This window comes from Pan troglodytes, chromosome 1, assembly GCF_028858775.2.
Source record: "Pan troglodytes isolate AG18354 chromosome 1, NHGRI_mPanTro3-v2.0_pri, whole genome shotgun sequence".
Taxonomy (NCBI): domain Eukaryota; kingdom Metazoa; phylum Chordata; class Mammalia; order Primates; family Hominidae; genus Pan; species Pan troglodytes.
The window spans coordinates 67,677,934-67,691,619 of NC_072398.2; the positions used below are offsets into that span (position 1 = coordinate 67,677,934).

The 13,686-nt window shown below is 45.4% G+C and overlaps 1 protein-coding gene and 1 long non-coding RNA gene across 13 annotated transcripts in view; one reads left to right on the plus strand and one right to left on the minus strand.

Annotated features, from left to right (window-relative positions):
• Window positions 1-6,301, plus strand: part of LOC134808538 (uncharacterized) — a 33,582-nt gene extending 27,281 nt beyond the window's left edge. Inside the window, exons 2-3 of the long non-coding RNA XR_010151716.1 lie at window positions 4,127-4,222; window positions 6,223-6,301. This is a non-coding gene — a long non-coding RNA (uncharacterized LOC134808538). The remainder of the gene's footprint in view (window positions 1-4,126; window positions 4,223-6,222) is intronic.
• The window catches only part of CACNA1E (calcium voltage-gated channel subunit alpha1 E), a 492,838-nt gene that overhangs the window by 354,932 nt on the left and 124,220 nt on the right, over window positions 1-13,686 (minus strand). The gene's annotated exons all lie outside the window — the stretch shown is intronic.

The window sequence follows — 13,686 nt, forward strand, 5'->3', positions numbered from 1 at the left end:
GACCCTCACTCCACCATACAGCATGGCTTTCCTGACCACTCACAAGAGTAAAATGCAACATCTGTGCTAGGCCACCACAGCTGTGGTCCTTGATCCCACCATGAAGCCCTTGGATTCATAACAAAAGTAATGAGGTACTATCTAATGAGTGTCTACTGTATGCCAAGCTCTTTCCCTGCACGCTCTCCCACCCTTTCAACCACCCATCAAGGTAGGTATCATTTCCCCTCTGCACTGTGAGAACCCTGAGGCAAGAGAAGTTAAGCAACCAACACAGTAAAGTGAGAAAGAGAGCAGTAACCTGTACCCAGTCTCTGTCTGCAGAGCCTGTGTTCTCCCTGCTGTGGATCTGGTGGGTGACCAGCCTATCAGGGGCTAAGGGCTCAAGAGCTACTGGCAATCAAACAGATTTTGCAAAGCATACAACTGAAATATCTGAGTTTGTCTCAGCACCAGAATTCCTCTGGAGCCCACAGCTCTCTATCATCAACCACACCAGCAGCTGGGACTAGATTTATCAGGGTCAGCTCTCCTTGCTAGACCTTCTGTCCAGTTGGCTTCTGGGCCTCTGTCCACTGTGGGATTCTGCCACCAACCCCTACACTTCTGGAGCAGGATATAAAAGAGAAGTTACTTAGCATAATACTCATGTTCTCATTTGGAACCCCGAAATAAACTGATTACTTCCATTTTCAGGCCACCCTCAGCACTTACTCCATCCACCCCTCCCTGCCTCCTCCTTGTATTACTTAGGCACATGCTGGGACCATTAACTCCCTTGAAGGCAGAAACTGTTTGTTAAAATCCGTATCCTTTACAGAGCCTAGAGCTAAGCTTTGCACCTATACTGTAGGTGCTCAATAAATATTTAAGAAAAGGAGAAAGGCTTAGGCCTAGGTTTCACAATTTGTAAGTCAGGAAGTTATCACTAAATTCTAGGCAGTTCTCAGCAAGGGAAACTACAGAAATGCTAACTTGTAATGTCACTGTATGATTAGGAAATAAAATTATTTCCTTTGCCCCTGGGCCCTTTGTCTTTAATCTCTAACTCATGCCTACTGGATACATCCAGGCAAACTGTAGCCTTTATAAAAAGTAACTTAATGGACAAAGGATTGTTTTAATGAACGTACAATTTCTGAGAACAAAGGAATTATTAGATCCAACTACTTGAGATGCACTGGTTTCAGAAAAACACTGCCACAAAGTGTCCAAATACAAGTCCATCAAGATTTGAAGACACTAAAACTGTCCAGCTGATGGTCACAGGGTCAGCAACAATGGATGTCTGGGAAAGGATCCAAGCTGGTAAATATTTATACTCGTTCTTCCAGTGTCTGGAGTGCCAGGAATCTAGAAAAAGGTGGTAGGGTGTTGGGGCAGAAACGAAACAGACATTGTACTGAGAAGAACCACCAGACAACCTAGAACAAGATCCAGAGGGAAGAGGCTGGAGCTAGAGCTGAAGAGTTAGGGTTAGAAAAGAAGAAGTGTTTTGCTAGATCTTGTATGTGGTTAAGCACAGGAATTCACACCAACTTTGGAGGAGGGTTTAGGGACAGGCCTACCTAGAGATAGCCTTGAAGACAGGATACAGTAGGTTTTTCCACATTGGGAAATGCTTCCTTGGGGGAAACCTTCCAAAATTGGCTGACATAGAAAACTGGAAAATTCCTGAGAGCCCTGGCTGAGGTAGGGCTCTGGGAGCAGAAGCCCTGCTCCCTGAATGCTTCCCATCCCCTCCCCATCACCTGCAAGCCCAAGGCATCCCTGAAGGGCTCCAAGGAACACAGTTTGCAAACAACTGGAGAAGTGTGAAAGAATCAAACTTTGGATCTAAAGACCCAGACATGAAGACTGGCTCCATAACTTATTAATTAACTTCTAACATCTCTGGGCCTCACTTCCTTATCTCTGCAATGTCCTCTAACTTACTTGTTAAAAGAATGAAATGAGGTAGCAGACATCAAAGGGCTTTGTAAACTGCAAAGTCCCATAAAAGGCATTCACTTTTATTAAGAACCCTTCCTAGTTATCCAAGTGTCTAGCCTTTAAAAGGAACTCAAAAGTCTATTTGTCTTCTCACCCAAGGAGCAGCCTCTTCTATTCAGGATTACCACAAAGGCAAATTGATTGACTAAGCCCTCATCTGGCCCTAACCATACGGGCTCCAAGTTATTTTGTGGGAAACAATTAGCCCCCTTACTCTCTGTGCTACACACCTGCTACTTAATCATCACACCTGGCATGACCATTACTTTCCAAGAGACATTTATCTCATCTACCCCAATTAGTTCATTGAGGGCAGCAACCTTGTCAGACATCTCTGGCACTCCCTTTAGTCCTGCAGGCTTCACCAGTTGCCTCATGCCCCTGCTTAAAATACATTATTGGCTCCCCACTTCTCGTAGGGTAAAGTCCAAATTCCTTAGCCCTGGGCCCTGTCTTCCTTCTTGCTACACTCTTCCTGAAGACTTCCATCCACTCAAAGGCTTTACCCTTTAGGTGGTGACTCTCAAATAAAACATTGCTAGCTATGACTTTATTTTGTTTTGTTTTGTTTTTTGAGACTGAGTTTCGCTCTTGTTGCCCAGACTGGAGTGCAGTGGCATGATCTCAGCTCACTGCAACCTCTGCCTCCCAGATTCAAGTGAATTCTCCTGCCTCAGCCAAGTAGCTGGGACTACAGGCATGCGCCACCATGCCCGGCTAATTTTGTATTTTTAGTAGAGATGGGGTTTCACCATGTTGGCCAGGCTGGTCTCGAACTCCTGACCTTAGGTGATCCACCCACCTCGGCCTCCCAAAATGCTGTGACTACAGGTGTGAGCCACCGTGCCTGGTTGGCTATAACCTCTTTCTCCTCAGCTCTTGTCTTTTTACAACCAACTGCCACAGGAACCCTACCACAGGAACTGTCTCCACAGAAGGGATGTTAAAAATATTGATCTGGTATGGCAAGGGCACTAACCAGTCAGAACAGGAGACCTCCTGCTATGTCACACAGTAACTGTTCCATTTCTAGATCTTGAGAATGCCCTAGGGACTGGGTTAGTTAGGGTGAGCGAGGCAGTGGAAGAAAATATATGAGTGCCTGCTAAGGGCCGACTATTCGTCAACAGCACAGAAGTATTTCTATACCTCCACATGCCCATACAGCTCTCATCTTTCCACCCCATGCCTCCACACTTGTGCTGCCTTCTCTGTCTCTGTAGCCATCAATGGCTCCACTATCACCATCCAGTTGCCTAAGCCAGAAATAGGGGTATTCTTATTGCCACCTCCTCTCCCTCAATCCTATTCTTCAATCACAAAGTCCTACTCTTTGCAATTCCTAAATATCTTTCAGATTCACCTGCTTTCTCCATTCTAGTCCTTAGGTCAGGCTACTGCTCTTATCACCTAAGACCACTGCAGTGGGTCTCCCTGATGCTGGTTCTGCCTCCTCCAAGCCGTTCTCTGTATCACAGCTAAAATCATCTCCTTTAAAGCCAAATTTGATCATGAAACTATTCTACAATTGTTCAGTAGCTCTGCATTTCCCTAAGGTTAAAGCACAAATTCCTGCACCTCGCCTATATATTATTATCTCGTTTTTTAGTTCCTGCTAATCTAATCTCTCCCCATACCTCCATCCATGATATTACTGCGCTCTAAAAACCACCCATAATCTCGGTTTCTAATTCTCTCAATTGCCAAATTATCTTTGGCCTCTGGGTGTTTTCCCATGCCATCTATTCTGCCTAGAACTTGTCTTTCCTTCTTCTTGAACCCCTTCTACACACAAACACACACACACACACACACACAATCCCCCTTCACCTGAAAATCTCCACTGTTTTTAGGTTTAGCTTGTATGTCAGTTCTTAAAGGAAGCTTTTCCTGACCATCCACTACCAAGATGGGGTTGGGCACTCACTGATATGGTTTGGCTCTGTGTCCCCACCCAAATCTCATATTGAATTGTAATCCCCAATGTTGGGGAAGGGCACCTGGTGGGAGAAGGTTGGACCATGGGGGCAGACTTCCCCCTTGCTATTCTTGTGATAGTGAATTCTCATGAAATCTGGTTGTTCGAAAGTGTGTAGCCCTTCCCCCTTTGCTCTCTCTCTTCCTCCTGTTGCAGCCACATAAGACATGCTGGCTTCTCCTTCGCTTTCCACCATGATTGTAAGTTTCCTGAGACCTCCCCAGCCATGCTTCCTGTATAGCCTGCAGAACTGTGAGTCAATTAAACCTCTTTTCTTCATAAATTACCCATTCTCAGGTATGTCTTTATAGCAGTGTGAAAACAGACGAATATAGGCACCCTCCTATGTGCCCCTGTGCCCCTATAATACCTTATATTTCCCACCCACTCCCCATAGCAATGATAACACTATATTGCATTTGCCATTTTAATTGAGAAATAAGTTGGTCATTTTTTGTCTTTGAATATCCAAAATAGATGTTTAATCAATGTTTCCTGAAATAAAACAAAGGAACTCACAGCCTAGCACCTTCACATAAGGTCGTCTGTGGATAGGCATTGGCTGTGCAACAGAAAGAAGCCCCAGATGTCTGCTCTCCTGGGGCCTCCCACCCTCCTGGATACAAACAGAAAGAAGCCAACACCACTTCATGCACACTTCTGACTCTCAATGCAGAAGCTAAAGGGGAGAAGAGATCCCAATAGACATTATAAATTCCTCAGGAGCCAGGGCCTAAAAGCAAGTTAGTAATTTGCAATCCTGATATGTCAGAGTCAGGTCAATCAATGTGCAAAGACAGAATTGTGGTGTGCTGCCAGCCTGTCAGAGCAGTACCCAAATTGGAAGAAAAGAGCAGGAATACTGAAGCAGGACATAAGCCGATCACATTATTTAAAAGTGTGTACGTGAGCACACATATATGTGTATATGAGACTGAAGTAACTGCAGCCTCCATGAGTTGGTACTGTGGCAGGCATCTCAGGGATGGAACGGCATGTATCTTGAGATTTTTCTCATTCAGACACAAATGAAGTATCTCTGGCTTGGAAACGTGAGCTTCCAAAGTGCCACAGCATCAATAGTCTACCCACATCCAAACAAACTGCACTCAAAATAAATCAATTAACACACTGCTGGGGTGTTTCACAGAATGGGAGGCCTCCAGATGTGGCCCTGCCAATGGCCCCACCAAACTTGCCGCTCATATCTGCCCCATCCTATCTCCTTGCACCCTCAATTCCTGGAAGGTCTTTCTCTGCACAGCTCCTCCCATTATGACTGAGTTGGCACAGCCACTCCAGGCCGTTCTGTGCCAGTCAACCGTGCTGGCTAGGGCAGCTTGAATTGACCAAAGGCAGCCTCTTGGCAGAGTCCCAGGCAGCTGAGATGAGCAGGACAGAGGAGGCTTGGACCAGCTTTCCGACTGGTATGCCCTCCACCTGTCACACCCAGGGGAGGCCCTGCAGGGATAAGATGCCTGGTTCCACTTTAAGCCACTTAGTTGACTTAGAGCTCAGCCCCACCAAAGGCCTTGAGACAAAGTCTCTTCACTTTATCAGTTGTCTCTCTTTTCCCAGGTTGTGGTAATATACAATTGGTCTGCTGCTTATCAGAGGCTGGAGTAGAGGAAATGAGTAATCTATCTACGTCAAACTCAGACTTCAAACAGACTATAACGAACCTGGAGGAAACACATACATTTAAATAAGTGATTACTTCTGAGGCTTTTAGTTGAGATCCCAGGAGAAAAAATATGATGTGGTAGAAAGAGAAACATTCAGATTTGGAATCTTAGCCACCTGAGCTTGAGTCCTGACTTCTACGTTTACTAGCTTTTGGACTTCAGGAAAGTTAGTTAATTTCTCTAAACCTCAGTTAACTCATCATCAAACAAGGATAGTATTTATCTCATCTGGTTGTTGAGATGTTAGAATGAGGGGATGCATGTGCAGATCTAGCATGAGGTTTGGCATACAGTAGGTGCTCAAAAAAAGCTAATTTACCTCCTCCCCATTGTAACCTCTAGAATTTAAATTACATGTATTGTGTTTAATGAAGAAATCATATGTGGTACACAGAATAATGTCCCCCTCAAAGATGTCTACATCATAATCCCCAGAACCTGTAAATTACGGGAACTAAGACTGCAGATGGCATTGAGGTTGCTAATCAGCTGACCTTAAAATGAAGAGATTTATCATGGATTATCATGGTCTGACTAATTACATAATCTCTTATATAATCACACCAGCTCTTAAAAGCAGAGATGAAGAGAAAAGAGTGAGTTCAAAAGACAGAGCATGAGAAAGACCCCACCCGCTATTACTGGCTTTGAAGATGGAGAGAAGAGGCCACAAGCCAAGGAATGGCAGCAGCTTCCAGAAGCATGAAAGAGCCCTTAGGTTACAGCCAGCAAGGGAAGGAAACGGCGACCCTACAGCCACAAGACTTGACTTCTGCCAACAGCCAGAAGGAGCAGGAAACACGTTCTCCCTGAGAGCCTCCAGAAAGGAACACAGTCTGCCGACACCTTAATTTTAGCCTGGGGAGGCCCATACCAGGTCTCTGCTTTACGGAATTGTAAGATAATAAATTTGGAGTTTTTTTAAACTACTAAATTTGTGGTCATTTGTAAAGGCAGTAACAGAAAAACTAAAACACTTTACTATCTATACGTAGATTTAACTGCTTTTTTTTTTTTTTTCTTTTTAAGAGATGGTCTCACTCTGTTGCCCAAGTTGGAGTACAGAGGTGCAATCATATCTCACTGCAGCCTTGAACTCCTGGGCTCAAGCCATCCTCCCACCTCAGGCTCCTGGATAACTGGGACTATAGGCACACCACCATGCCTGGCTAATTTTTTTTTTCTTTTTTTTTTTTTAGAGATGAGGTCTTGCTATGTTGCCCAGCTGGTCTCAAATTCCTAGCTTCAAATGATCCTCCCACCTTGGCCTCCCAAAGCTCTGGGAATGAAGGCATGAGCCACCATGCCCAGTCTAGATTTAACTTTTAAATACAGTTCTATTTTTATAGGGGGGGAAAATCCCAAAATAGAATAACAAGCAGGTTTTCTTTTACTCAGTTAACTATTCCTAAGAGAAACCTTGATATTCTGGATATTTGAACCCTGAGACTAATCCAGGCACCCTTTTCTCCTGGTAGCAGCTTGTGCAATGAGGTACATTTGGGAAGAATGTAAGAACCTTGGAAGTGCAACCTTACCAAATCACCCTACAGTGAAGGATAATATTACAAGCTTAAAAAACAATGGCCCAGATTCTTCGGGAATTAAGAAGAGTCCAACAGGTGCAGTTCAAAAGAACAGCACTCCTAAGAATACTGTAATTTAAAGATAGGAAACAAACCAGGTACCATTTACACCAAACACAGGATCTGGAAATAACACAGTGATCTAGTAGGTGCCACAGCCCCACCAGCCACCAGAAGAGCTTTCTCAGTGAAACAAATGGCACATTTCATGATGTCTCCCAGCATGTGAAAATCTGCTCTACAACCAGACAACAAGATACGAGAGTGTCCAAGGGCACGTGCTGGAAGGCAATAATGGGATTGAGCAGACAGCATTTGAACCAAGACAAATTCTTCGCTTTCAGTCCCAAAGACTTCTAGATTTCAAGAGCCCAAGCCAAGAAGCTGTAAACATGAATTCAGCATGGCACTTGATCATCTTTTTAAATGCCTCTGAATCTTCATATAGTACATTAGCCACCCCAACACCAGGAACAAGAAACTGATGGCAGTACCTCTACGCATTGTGCACTGACAGAGTCCATAGCCCCTGTAATGAAACAGCAGTCTGCTGTATTAATTAGATAATCTATAATAGCTTTATCCATTAGGCCGACTGTATGCTGACGTGCTCAGAATGAAACCCTTGGCACCAAGCAAGCCTGGGACCTTTGGCAGAGATTCACTTCATCCTTTATTACAGACCAAGGCAAAATCTAAGCTGTGCTGCAAGGGCAGGATGGCACCCCTGTGATGACCTCACAGATATTGGGAGACTCCAGAACAATGGCCCCTGCCACATCCTCTCCCAGTCCTGGAAGTCCCCCCAAAGAACACCACAGTCTGGTAAGGTACCTAAGACTTCCCCAGACATCTGAGGTCAGCCCTGCTAGTGAGCATAGAAGAAGCCAGCCTAGAAAAATGATGCTATTTTACCTGGAAAGCAAGTTGTCAGGTGGGCTCCAAGATGAATGAGTGACAGTCATTTGCAGAAAAAAAAACATGCATTCACCCTTACATTCCTCTGCTGTCCATAAGTGCTGGGGTGCCCAGTGTGGTGCGCTGTTAAGAGCAATTATCTCCTGAGACTGGGGTTGCTGGGGATTCTTTTGAACCAGTGGAAATTCTGGAGCCATGTGCAAAGGTGAAAAGATGCTCTCCCCATACTGATGCCTCCCTTTTTGGAATCTGAATGATCTTACTGCATGAATCACTAATTTAGCAAGTCAGGTGAGCTTGAGACCAGATCTTTCAAGAGCTACAATTTTTAACTCTTAACTTAGAATGCTCCCCAACTGCTGCCTCTGTGTCAGGCTGATCCACCCAGTTCATTGAGGGCAAGGCCCTTGTGTGCTACATCACCTGTTGTACCTCATACTCCTGGTGTAATACCAATTACAGGACAAGTATGCAGCAAAGACATGAAGTTGGGGAGGACTGACAGAAGCTCACCTACCAATCAGCCAGCTACACAAGGCACTTCCTCTAGGCCAGAGAATCACTTCCATCCTTCATCCTCACTTCCTATCCTTCATCCTCTCCAGCCCTGAAACCCAGAAGCATGGGGAATAGCAGGGTCATCTGGTGTGTTCATGTTTTCCACTTTTCTACATATTTGCTTAAATTCATGCTAAACACAGAAGAGGCACTCAGGAATAGTGTTGACTTGGAAATATATGAAAAAACAAATCTTGAATTGGAAGACTATGTATTGTATTTTAATCTTTGTTTTCAATTACAAAAGAAGTAGCCACAGAATTTCCTAAATACTAAGTTCCCTACTGCATGGAAAAGGAGAATTGGTTAGTGCTCAGAAACAAAGGGATTCCTGCCCTTAAGAAATTCAAAGTCATGAAGGGGAATGAGACATGAAAACAAACAAGTATAGAAGTGTTGATCAAGAAAGTAGGCTCAGTACATATCTCTCTTTTCCTCCATTTTGTTGTGTTTTGTTTAGGAACATATCTAAAACTAGTACTGGAAAACAAGAATGCCATCAGTGAACCAGAGATGTGAGAAATTTCTGAAAGGTCAGAAGTCAAAAAATTTACAGAGAGAGAAGACAGAGGAAACACGTGGGGAAAAATGGAAGAGGAGACCCCAGAGGTGGGAGCAACCCCAGGGGACTCCAAACAGAGTAAGTTGTCTACGGAGCACTCATCATGGCGGTGAGCTGGGGAATCACATTCTGAGCTCCTGAGCTTGCTGGCTGCTCCCATTTCCCCAGCTGGTGCTGGCCTGAATCAGCAGATGAATCAGCAGATGACCTAAAACTAAAGCAAAAAGTGCATCTGCTGGGGTCAGACAGGAGGGGCAGGGTCCCAAGTAGATAGCAAGGAAGCCCTACATTCAGAAACTAAATTATCTTCCCCAAACTATTCTTCTTCTCACCCATCTCAAATCCATTTTTCTTCCAGAATTCTCCATCTTACTCTACCCTGCTGCTGTAGTCAAGTACCTGGGAGTCCTCCCTTCTCTTTCCTTTCTCTGCTTCTCCAGATAATCACCAAGTCCTGTAATTCAAATTTTAATGTCCCCTATCAATTCCCTCCTCCCTTTCCCCCCATAGCAGTTCCAGTACCTTACACCCTCTCTTTTACCTCTCCTTCTCCATCTCTCCCACATCACACAATATAAAGAAAAATCTTATTTTTTTTTTTTAATAGCACAGTCCACCTTAGCCTTGGAGGACACCTGCTCTGTTGAGTGAATGCTTTGGTCAGCCCCACCCGGGGACATGCCAGAATAACCCAGATGCTCACTGGATTGCTATCAAAGGAAGGCAGCTCAACTAACTGCAGGGCTTTTTCTCGGCCACCCTGCCTATGCTGCGGGAGGGAAATGAATTACTTGGAACAATGGAGAAGATACCAAGTGTTCAAAGCAAAAGAGTGAGAAAAAATAGATGAACCAATCCTGGAAGTAGAGCTGAGAAAGAAGCATTAGAAAGAAGAACAGAGATGCTAAGAATGAATTCAAGGAATTAAAGGAAGTTTGTTTAGATGATGTTTAATGCAAAATGTCTTCTTCATCTGGCGCCAGAAAAATCTTCAGTAAAAGCTCCATTTCCCATCAGTGTACTATGAAACTAAATTATTTTGAGGATTCATCAAAGCACTAAGTCCTGCTGTGAGGCAGATACAGGATGAGAGCTGTCACATGTACATTCTATGCATAATCAAATTTATTGTGCTGCAGGGGGAAGAGAATGGATCCTGGAGTTTGACGGACCTGGGATCAAATCCTGGCCTCACCATTGGAGAGACCTCTGTCTGCTCACAAAGCCTCAGTATTACCTTATCTGTAAAACAGGGATAAGAAGCCCTGCCTTACACAGTTGCTGCAGGACATGCCACCTCAGAACCTGTGTGTCTTTATAGCTGTGTAGTGGGGTGATAAGACTGTGGTCCTGCCTGCAGCAGGCTATCTGCCTCCTTTTAAATCTGCACCACCCTTTGTAGTTTTCCTCAGCAGCAGGCTTTGTTTTAGAATATCAGGCCTCAAAATACATTTAAGATATTTTCTTAGTCATCTCCAACATCTCAGACACAAAGAGAGAGCACATTTTCTGATCTCTTATCGCCATGGGGAAAACCCAGGGAAGAGACAAAGAAACCATGAAGTATGAGGTTGAAATTGAGACTATGGAGTTCGTGTCAAACATCTACTGGAGGCAGACAGCAGAATGGACCTGGATCTTTGGTTGAGAAGCCTGAGGCTGTACAGTTCTGTCCATCACCTTACTTTCATCTGGTATTTCATATTTTGCATAGTGGTTTCACACATTTTTATATTAGTTCTGTAAAGTAGAGAAAGTGGAGATTTTTTCCCATAGTTTACAGAGAAAGAAATTGAGTATAAAAAAGTAAAGTGGTGTGTGTAAACGTACACACTTTGCAAAGCCAGAGCCAGGACTCGAACTCTAGCCTAGTGCTTCCTACTAAGTTATGCTGCTCCTCTGCACTGGGCCAGCTTATCTCCATTTGGGCTTTTCTTCTCCTCGGTTTAGAATTCTGCCCCTCCTGCACAATAAGCCAGAGAGGCCGGGTGACCAGGGCGCTCCTGACAGCAAGGCTGTTCTGCAGAGATAGACTTCCTGCAGAGGGAGCAGCCCACGTATGGGACAGTGGGCACAGCTGCACTAAGATGCTTTCTCTCCCATGGGGTGGAACATCACCTATGGAGCCCATTGACTCACCAATCACTGTCTTCTGGGGAATGGAAGGAAGAAAGGGACAGGATGTGGAAGGGCTTGGAATTGAGGGCCTTTGAGTTTATCTGAACACAAAGAACCAGGACATGGTCATGTCCTCCAACTCCTTCTAGGATATTATAGAACCAGGTCACTGGGAGGCTGTTTTGAGACCTGCCATCTGGGCAATAGGCTGTGCTGGCCTGCCCCCAACAGAGGAAGTGGGGAGGTGGCCCACTGGAAGGCACTTTGTAACAGCTGGAAAGAGAAAGCGCAAGAACAAAATGAGGAGCAAAGATGAAGCTCTGTGTCCTTCACATCTGTGCCCTTCACACCTGTGTCCCCCACATCCATTCCCTTCATACCTGTGCCCCTTATACCTGTACCCTTCACACATGTTCCCCCACACCTGTGCCCCTTACACCTGTGCCCTTCACACCTGTGTCCCTCATACCTGTCCCTCATACCTGTGCCCATCACACCTGGCCCCTCACACCTGTCTCCCTCATGCCTTTGACCCTCATACCTGTGTCCCTCATACCTGTGCCCTTCACACCTGTGCCCCTCACACCTGTGCCCTTCACACCTGTGTCCCTCATACTTATGCCCCCATACCTGTGCCCCCCACACTTGAGTCTCTCATACCTATGCACCTCATACCTGTGCCCTTCACACCTGTACCCTTCCTCCCTAAACCCAATCCTCCTCTCCCCATGCCCCCAGTGAGATGGGAAGCAGAGCTGCTACTTTTTGCAGCCTATTACATGGCATGCCAGAGTCCAAGGTCCATGTGGGCTATAAAATGCTGTGATTGTGTTGACAACACAACCTGCAAATGAGTAGACCTGGCAACTTCTGGCTCTGAGCTGTCAGATGAAATGAATTAAGGCTTTTCTAACTCTCGGCTCCCCTCCTTTCTTCCCTCACTCTCTCCCAGGCTGCTTCACATTCTCAAAACAGAGGCTCTGTTACTGCCAGCCACTTTCTCTGGCCCCTTTCCTACTATGCTATGTAGAATCAGGCTAAAAAGACACAAGAGTTTGCCTCCAGCCCAAACACACTTACAGCTGCCCGCAAATCCCAGCTCCCATGCAAACCCAGCAAAGCAGGAAGAGAAAAGCAGAGGCGGCGCTTGATAAATTCCTTTGAGGCCCAGTTGTCAGTGAGTCTCCCATATCCGATATGATGGCTTTTAAGTTCTGAGTACTAGAACACACAGTGATTCGAGTGTCTGCATTAACCAGATGCGATGACAGAGCAAACTTGGAATTTCCAATCTGGGTAGGAAAGAAAAAGAATGACCAATCATTGTGTTCTTAAACCTATAGCAGCCTTCCAGTAGCACTTTCTGAGCATCAACAAATGTTAAAAGTAGTGAATTGGGCCAGGTTCGGTGGCTCACGCCTGTAATCCCAGCACTTTGGGAGGCTGAGGGAGGCAGATCATGAGGTCAGGAAATCAAGACCATCCTGACCAACATGGGGAAACCCCGTCTCTACTAACAATACAAAAATTAGCTGGGTGTGGTGACGGGCGCTTGTAGTCCCAGGTACTCTGGACTTCTGCTGAGGCAGAAGAATTGCTTGAACCCAGGAACTGGAGGTTGCAGTGAGCCGAGATTGCGCCACTGCACTCCAGCCTGGGTGACAGAGTGGGACTTTGTCTCAAAAAAAAGCAATGAATTGTTAACTTAGCCGATTAAAGATGATAAGGATAAAATGAAGCCTTGCCATCCACTGTGGAACACAGATTTGACATAGCCCCTAGGGGCCAGGAAGCCTGCTTTTCCAGACTTTGGGAAGAGCTGGGCGCTTTTTTTTTTTTTTTTTTTTTTTGAAACAAGGTCATCTCGCTCTCTCACCCAGGCTGGAGTGCAATGGCATGACCATGGCTCACTGCAGCCTCGACCTCCCAAGCTCAAGCAATCCTTCCACCTCAGCTTCCTGAGTAGGATCATAGGCATGAGCCACCACACCCAGCTAATTTTTTAAAATTTTTTATGGAGACAGGGCTCTCACAAGGTTGCCCAGGCTGGTGTCGAACTCCTGGGCTCAGGCAATCCAAGGCCTACCCAAGCCTGGATCCACCGCAGCCTCCCGAAGTGCTGAGTTTACAGGAGTGAGCCATGGTGTCCAGCCAAGCTGGGCATCTTAATAGCAGTGGCCCCAGGCAGGGCATCCTCTGTTGAGAGCATGATGTCATTCTGGTCACCCACAAAGCTATTTCAACTTTTTCAGTAATCAACATCAACCCTTTCTGCCTCTGCCTACCCTG